We start from the raw sequence: 8,952 nt of genomic DNA, 5'->3' as shown, positions 1-8,952 counted from the left end.
GGTGTGTGGTGTGCAGACGAGGAGCTGTGCGCCAGCCTCTCGGCCAGAGTGTTGGCAATGTCTTGTTCTGTTTCAGCCACGGATCCATCGGGACGTGTCAAGTGATTTAGTGAATCACTATCAGATCCCTTCAGTTTCCGTAACATCTTCCACACCCTATTTAGGGTGTCTGGCTATTTATTTTGGAGACAAAGTTTTGGAAGGATCTCCGTTTGTTTTCTCGGAAGATCTTCCTACACTTTGCACTTTGTTACTCCTCGGCCGAGTATGGCTCACCAGTCTGGGCTAGGTCAAGCCACGCCAATAAGATAGACCCTGAACTAAACAATGCTTGTCGCATTATTACTGGACACTGAGACCTACCCCCACACCAGCCATCTATAGACTAGCCGGGATAGCACCACCACACATCCGCAGACACGCACAGACTAAAGTCCAGAAATACAAACAAGAAAGTGACACCAGACATCCTCTCTATGACCATATCATCGTGCCAAGGAGGCTGAAATCTAGGAAAAGCTTCCTGACAACTGAAGGCATCCACCCAGACCATGCAGCCATATACAGAGTGCATTCATGGAAAGAATGGGACTGCTGCCCAAATGATGCCATTCAGGAACCCAAAGAAGAACTGCCAAGCGGAGTAAATCTCCCCAGGACAGATTGGTTGACAGTGAACCGGGCAAGGTCTAAAGTGGGGAATACCAAAACAACCTACAAAAAATGGGGACTTTCTTCAGACTGCCGATGTCAATGTGGACACACGGCTCAAAACATGGACCACATCCTTCAAGAGTGCGAACTTGGACCACATATCAGTGATATGGACTTGAGAGGCTGCACCCCTGAAGCCATCCAATGGATCCACCACTGGCGCGACACGATATGATAATGATGATCTATATTATAGACTAAATTATGTCAAGTAAACATAGGATAATAATACTAATAAATTTATTAAGGCTCAATAATAATTTACATTACTAATAAGGAACAAATAACAAAATAACCAGCTGAAATTTCATTTAAAGTGTGAAAATAATCTCTCGGAGGACTGGATGCAAACATTGTACAATTATTCTTCAGGATTCCGTGTGATGTTACCTTATTTTAAAATCTGAATAAATGGTGGTCATTAAAAACGATAATCCATCCTCGCTCTTTTACGATTAGTAATCATAAGAATCTGCCTATAGGATTAGCGGAAGAGTAGCGTCCCTTGATTGGACGTCACCGGCGGAGACGTTATTTGTAAACAAACTAACTACAAGCCAAGCGCTCCAAATACAAAATTTATTATTCATATTTCAGTACAAAAATGCATGATGTTGATTATGATATCCAATCAAGGAACGCTACTCTTCCGCTAATCTCATTTCCTATACACCCTGATACTAAAAAAGTTATGTCACCTTATGATTCAGCGTGTAACCTTTTTCATTGACAGTCCTTCAAAGGACATGTCATGTATACACTTCCAAAGAGTTTTGAAGAGGAAGAGAAGAAATTGTGACATCACAAAGTCTCTGCTCTATTGGATATAACTAAAACAAATTGAGCTTTTATATAGCGCAACATCCACTAAACGTGCTCAAAGCGCTTTACACGGGGCCCCTGAACAACACCAACACATAAAATGTAGGACGGGACATGACGCCTGTTAGGCAACATTATAATTTTTTTCGGACAGAGACAACGCTGCTAACGGCCAGGTACTCATTTAACACCTGAGTAGGGTGAGAGAAGGACTCAACTGTGCGCCGAGCGAGGCTCGAACCCAGGACCTTCCAATCCGAAAGCGAGTGTCATACCACAAGACCACACAACCGCACTAAGTAAGGTTATTTACCAAATTCATAGACCACACATAAGAGTACCCTATTAATAACAATCTTGAAGGTATTAATTGAAGCAGAATTTTTGGTTCCAAATTTAGGTTGGTTCCAAGGAACTATTTTGTCCTGAAATTAAAATCTGACTTGCGATGTATTTCTGATTGTATTGGTTTTATTACCTTCGCTGACAAGATGATCATTAGGTGTCCACTTTGAAGTCGTTGTCGTATTCTGTTCTGTTAGGAAATTCAAGAAAATCTGATCTTTAATCAATAAGAAAATAAATTGTTACATGTTGCTTAATAATTTTGCTAATGGTACATCCCCAACATTTGCCCATAAAATTACGTTAATTATCGTATATTCTATTAAACTATGATAATAAGTGAGAATAAACGATTACAGATTTACGAGGCCTATAATGTCGATATTGACATATTATATAATAATTATGGAACATGGGGTCTCACGTAAAAGAACTTAGAAATTCTTTGATTCATACCGTCGTCGCTTAATCAGAATCTATTGGCCAGAGAAAAGACAAATAGTGATCTCTATGAAAGAACCAGATTCCAACGCCTACGTACAGTAATAAAAGAATAGCGTTTTGGTGACATCTTACGTCGAGATGATAGATTTCCCAGCCCAATGACAGAATATTTCCTACATGGCAACAAATAGGTATGGAGACCACCAACATCAGTCGTAACTAGCCTGAACCAGGGTCTCTCTATATATATCAGAAATTTATGAATTTAGTGAGGCCGAATTAATCCCTGAAAAACTAAGAAAACTGCAGTTCCCTCGAAACTTAAGTCACAACAAGATCTAGGCAGTCTCAAAAATCTGGCCCAGGACCGTGACCAAAGGAAACAATTCACAACACGGATGGAGAGAGCAGCTATACTCCTCGAATTTTAAAACTCTGTGGCTGAATAACACTATCCTCAGCAAGCATCATTCAGACTGCGAGGCTTACTGTTTACTTACTTATGTTAGCAATGACTAGGTATCCTGCACAAATCTTTGGGCCTCTTTTTCGCTCACGAAGTGCCCAAATTCGCGACAAAATATGGTTTCATATATGCTATTTAAAAAAAATTAATTACGACGCTGTTTATCGATGAACATGACTGAAAGTTGGCACACAGTTAGAAAAAAGGTCATTTTAGATTATGTCAAGCGACAAAACTCGTGCAATTACCAGAAGACCGTTAAATATAGATTTTTACTCTTTGGAGTAAAATATTTCTAAAACTACCGGGCGTGTAGGTTTTGTCGCTGACAAGGTAATACATGAACATTTCTTCTTTTTGGTTGTAAAATTTCATATGAATATGACGAGGACTTTTCCCGTATTTTACAAAACACCATCCTAATTTACTCTTCATTCGTAAAAGACAAAGCCATTTTGCCCCCCTACAACCCGAATCACAAGTTCAAAACGATTTGGCACCAAAGAGCGGCTGAGCGGGTCGTGGCAAAGCGCTTTCTGATTGGTTGACCTCGTTTTAAAGTTCATGACTAGTCAAAATGTCTGCGCAGTCTCACTGGCAGAGGGGTGTTTATCGTCTGCCATTGCGTTTGGGTTCAATAAACAGCTGACAATTTGACTGTTTAATTTACAAGAATTTAAGAAATTATAATGTTAAATGTTTTCGATTGCAATATGATCTACAATCTCAGCATGGGTCTAATTATTGTGTTCCAAGTCACGTTCCATCAGTAACCTTTGTCCCTTGTCCAATTTCTCTTTTCCTTCTTTATTTCTTTCGTTTATGTAAGCAATCCCCCCTCCCCCCCCCCCCCCCCCTCTCTCTCTCTCTCTCTCTCTCTCTCTCTCTCTCTCTGTGTGTGTGTGTGTGTGTGTGTGTGTGTTATATACTCATTTATTAATATATTTATGTCTGTGTGTTATACTAATCTCTCTCTCTCTCACTCTCTCTCTCACACACTCTCTCTCTCTCTCTCTCTCTCTCTCTCTCTCTCTCTCTCTCTCTCTCTCTCTCTGTGTTATATACCATCCGGCTCTAAAATTATGTAAGTTAGAACTCTAATGTTTTCATCATATTCTCTGTCAAATTTGCCATAAAATTGCCAAGTTTCAATCTTTTAATCCACTTATTACGCAAGATACAACCAAAGGTCGAAAAAAATGCCGAAAAAGCGTCCCATATTTTCACGTTTTTTTCCTCTTTGCGGGCCATCCAAATAAATGACACCTTTGAAACTGCATAACTTGTTTATTTATGAATGGATTTTCAAAATTCAAAAACATTTTTACTCAGTGGAGATAAGGCTTTGAATTTAGACAAGAAATAAAACATTTTTCATAGTCATTGCTATATTAAATGTGGTATTGTGTCTTGTGGTAAAACACTCGCTTTCGGATCGGTACGGCATTTTATTTTCTAATCTAAATATATTATGTTTGTCGTCAATAAAGATCATCAATCCTCTATCTTTTACGCCCCGTAATCCTAAAGATCTGCCTATACATCCTGCTACCAAAACAGTCATGCCACCTTATGATTCAAGATATAACCTATTCATTATTAGTCCTTCGAAAAAAAAATGGCTACAGTACACTTCCAATGAGTTTGGAACCAGAAGAGTAGAAAATGTGACGTTACGACATCTCTGTCCTATTGGACGTCCTTAGATATTTGCGGCTATGTGATGATGGGGTGTAACATTCGCTTTTGGATCGGAAGGTCCTGGGTTCGAGCCTCGCTCGACGCATAGTTGAAAATGCTTTTTACTCACATTCGCTCACCGTACTCAGGTGTAAAATGAGTACCTCGCCGTTAACAGCGTTGTCTCTATCCGAGAAAAAAAAATTAAAACCATCGTCATGTCCCGTCCTAGATGTTAAGTGTTGCTGTTTGCCAGAGTAAAGCGCTTTGAGCACGTTTATTGGGTATTACGCCATATAAAAGCTCACTTAAATTTTCTATTTTTAATTTTTAAAAATTTTAGATATAAATGTTCTGTTTTGTCAGTTTCTGAGAAGTTGCCTGCCGAGACTAATTGGCAAAACGACTTGACATTTGTGATAACGGACCTATCTAATACATATCATTAGCCTCTATCCATTTGAAAATTTACAAGCTACGATAACAGAGGCAATCGTTTATCGATTGTGTTTCATTACAGTCATATGATCAGTCCATTCGAGAGGATAATATTACACTAAGTACTTATCTTCCGTACTCTAGAAAAACCACCTATCTAAAAATTTTGGCCAGAAAACTCGTCCCTCAAATAAAAGATGGCTTGAAATGACACTCTTATTTATCCAGGAAGAGATGGATGCGGATACGATACCGTGTGTTGTGAAAGGAAATGGGGATAATTGTACTATAGTAATGACATGGACAGTGAGTCCCGATAGCTCAGTTAGTAGAGCACTCGCTTCCCACGCAAAGGGACCCGAGATCGATCCCTGGTGCGATCGAGATTTTTTTTCCCCCGCTCACCCATCAGTGAATGGGTAGTTGAGTTTGTTAGATTTGGCGGAAAGTACGTTGCGATAGACTAGCGACTATCCAAAGGATAGCAAGCAATTGCAATTGCTATTGTCCGTTTCACGCTATAGAAACCGGGATACACTCCGGTTCCAGAAGCCGAATGGCTCTGAAGGACGAGACTTAGAAGAAGAATGAAATGGACACCAAGAGGAAAAAGGAGAATGGACCAAAAACAACATTGGCGCAGAATGGTGGAGAGGGGAAGAAATGATGTTGAGCATTGAGCTTTGAGCTTTTTTATATAGCGCAATATCCACTCATCGTGCTCAAAGCGTTTTACATAGGGTCACTGACCAACAGCAAACACGGAACATAAAGAACGAGACATGACGACTGTTCGGCGAAAAAAAATGTTTCCTACATAAACAACGCTGTTAACGGCCAGGTACCCACTTTCCACCTGAGCATGGTTAGAAAATGTGAGTAAATAGTCTTTTCCAATGACTCAACTATACCGAGCGAAGCTCGAACCTAGGACCTTCCGACCCGAAAGCGAGTGTTATACCACTAGACCACATAGCCGCACGAGGTATGGTAAAATGACACACATCCGGCGAGCACTTTTTAACCTTCTATTAGATTGTTAATCTACATATATTAGTTTTTTATTGTGATCGTATAGTTTTATACTTAGTTGTGTTGGAATTTTTAAAAATTCACTCAACAAAAACAGATTCTGGAAATCTTGTATGTTTATTTACCTTCTTATATAATTAATCAAACATTCTACATTTTAATATTTATGGCCATCATCCTAACCTTAACCCAATGAACCTCATCTTCTTTATCTTAGTTCTTTAGTCTTAATTAGATTTCATAGTTCCTTAGTTCTTATTGTTATTTAGCTCGGCAATTGTTAAGTTACCTTAAATTAGGATTGTCCCACAATGCCATGGCTAGATCGCAGAGTCAACACAACTGACTGGTCGTCCGTTGTTCCTCTTCCCCTGTCTATGTAATGTCTTCTCTAATTTACCCCTTCTATTTTTAACAACCAGCAGTAATTAAAAGTAACTTAGCATGTCCTTAACAAGCCAAGCGATAATCCTAAATAGCAATAAATAGTACTCTGTATTAATCTTAACAAACCCCCCGGTCGTTTCATCCAACAAGTGATCTCAGGTTTAGCTAGCACATCCCAAGAATAGTTCCTGATAGTAATCCTCTATAGCCTTCAGCAATTTCATATAGTCGTAACCCATCTAGTCATTATTTACACATTAATTACATCAAGGTAAAGGATAAGATGAAAGTCCAACCTTCTTATACTTCCTTGCTTCAGAGCCATGAAGGCCATGGAGCCGATGGAGTTTACCCCGGTTTCTATAGCGTGAAACGGACAATAGCAATTGTTTGCTTTGGATAAGACGCTAGCCTATCGCAAAATACTTTCCACCAGATGTAACAGACCCAGCTACACAATCACAGCTGGGTGGACAGGGGTGGGGGTGGGGTGGTGGTGGTGAGGGGGGGTGGGGGTCAGAAAAAATCTCGACTGCACCCGGGATCGATATCGGTTGCTTTGTGGTTGAAACAAGTGCTCTACCAACTGAGCTATCGGGACCCTCCTATAGATAGTATGCAGATGACGTCACTCAGGCCTTTGTTATTGTTTTTGCCATCCGTGTTTGTGAGTTGTTCTCACTAATCTGTATTAACCAGACTATAAAAGTTCATGGAAACACAGAGTTTGTGTGTTGGTCCGTTATACTTCCGGATGGCAATGTTGTGAACTCCTTGGCCAACCGCATTCTATCTATAGCATCAAACGCTTACCCAATCCTACGATTTGAATGGCGAAGCCAAGGAAGAACATGTAATATAGTGGAACCCTGATTGTATCCGTCAGGACTCCCATTGTGTATAGATAGAATGCGCTTGGCCAAGGAGTTCACAACATTGCCATCCGGAAGTATAACGGACCAACACACAAACTCTGTGTAACCATGAACTTTTATAGTCTTGTTAATACAGTTTAGTGAGAACAACTCACAAACGCGGATGGCAAAAACAATAACAAAGGCCTGAGTGACGTCATCTGCATACTATCTATAGAGATGCGTTTCTCGTTTATCTCCTTGTTGTGCGATCCTGAAAAGAAACGTTTTAAAAGTTAATACTCTTAAAGTCATGCTTTAACCCTCTCCTTACCACTAATTCATCGTATGCATGGCTGTGTTAAGTGAGAAGTGATTGTGATTTTAGATAAGTACCGAATTCGTAGGTTATGACATCGTGTGCTGAATATGTAATCCACAATGCGATATGCTGACTTTGTCTTTTTATTAAGCACACGCAGTGGGAATTGTCTTATCTAAAATCACTATCAGTCCTCACTTTGGGCGTTGGTTGTTTTGATTTATTTGTATTTGAATTGAACAAGGCAAATAACAAATTAAAAAACTTGTTGTTCCCCCTATGTACGCCAGGCACGCCCAAGTGTCACAACAATTGTATCAGCCCAGCCTACTGTTTAATACTTCTTAAGCAAGATTAAGGTTTAAAATGTTTGGGCGTTGGTTGGTTTGATATGTCAGGCACACGCAAGTTTCACATTATTATGTAAACAGCTGTATCAGCCCTGCCCACCGTTAAATAAGAAATCTTAATGAATTCAGTGGTTAAAGATTGTAAGTCTTCCATATGACATCATGTCGACTATTTGGTGTGTCACTGAATTTTTACGAATGTGCACACCTAATAGATTACTGGTCTGTTGCACACTTAATCTATTCAGAAAAAAGGAATACTCACTCCAACAATCAACGGCTATCACCACCACTGTCATCACATTTAACATCAGATCCACTACCACCAACAACAATTCCACAATCATCATCATCATCATCATCATCATCATCATCATCATCATCATCATCAGACCGTCGTCAGCATGCATTAGGCGTGCACACAACCTGTCCATACAACATGCCAACAACAAGTCTGTGTGTGTGTAACAGGCCTTAAAGGTGTGGTGAGTATAGAGGCGTGAGTGTGTTAAAAGGGCTATTACACATAACGACATGGTCCTCCGCTTGTCGCTGTATGCGCGCCAAATGCAAGAGAAAATCCAATTTGTTGCAAGAAGTCGTATACATGCCATATGTATAAGTTCGACCAGCTTTTGGTATTACACGCTCAGACATAATCGTGTGCTTTCGTACAACATCAACCTCGTAATATCCCGTCCGGTTGTGTAGTGTACATGTTGCAAAATGGCGAGTGAAGCTGACAAGAAATATTATTCAGCGTTGTTTCTTTTCATGAAAAACAAACAAAAAAGGAAAATTCGGACAGTTAAAAGATTTTTTTTTTACGAATATAGGTGGAATCTAGGGGAATTACGGTGTTGGGTGTCTGGTTCATACAGTTCTTCAGATTATTATTATTATTATTATTATTATTATTATTATTATTATATTATTATTATTATTATTATTATTATTATTATTATTATTATTATTATTATTATTATTATTATTATCATTATCATTATTATTATTATTATTATTATTATTATTATTATTATTATTATTATTATTATTGTTGTTATTATTATTACTATTATTATCGATATTGTTATTCTT

At 38.9% G+C, this 8,952-nt stretch overlaps 1 protein-coding gene across 1 annotated transcript in view; it reads left to right on the top strand.

Annotated features, from left to right (window-relative positions):
- The window catches only part of LOC144964294 (glucagon-like peptide 1 receptor), a gene marked incomplete in the record, with an annotated part of 157,816 nt that overhangs the window by 115,773 nt on the left and 33,091 nt on the right, over positions 1-8,952 (top strand).

Source organism: Berghia stephanieae, chromosome 2 (genome assembly GCF_034508935.2).
Source record: "Berghia stephanieae isolate SIO BIC M18660-M18661 chromosome 2, UCSD_Bste_1.3, whole genome shotgun sequence".
NCBI lineage: Eukaryota > Metazoa > Mollusca > Gastropoda > Nudibranchia > Aeolidiidae > Berghia > Berghia stephanieae.
This window is presented reverse-complemented; position numbering and strand designations above follow the sequence as displayed.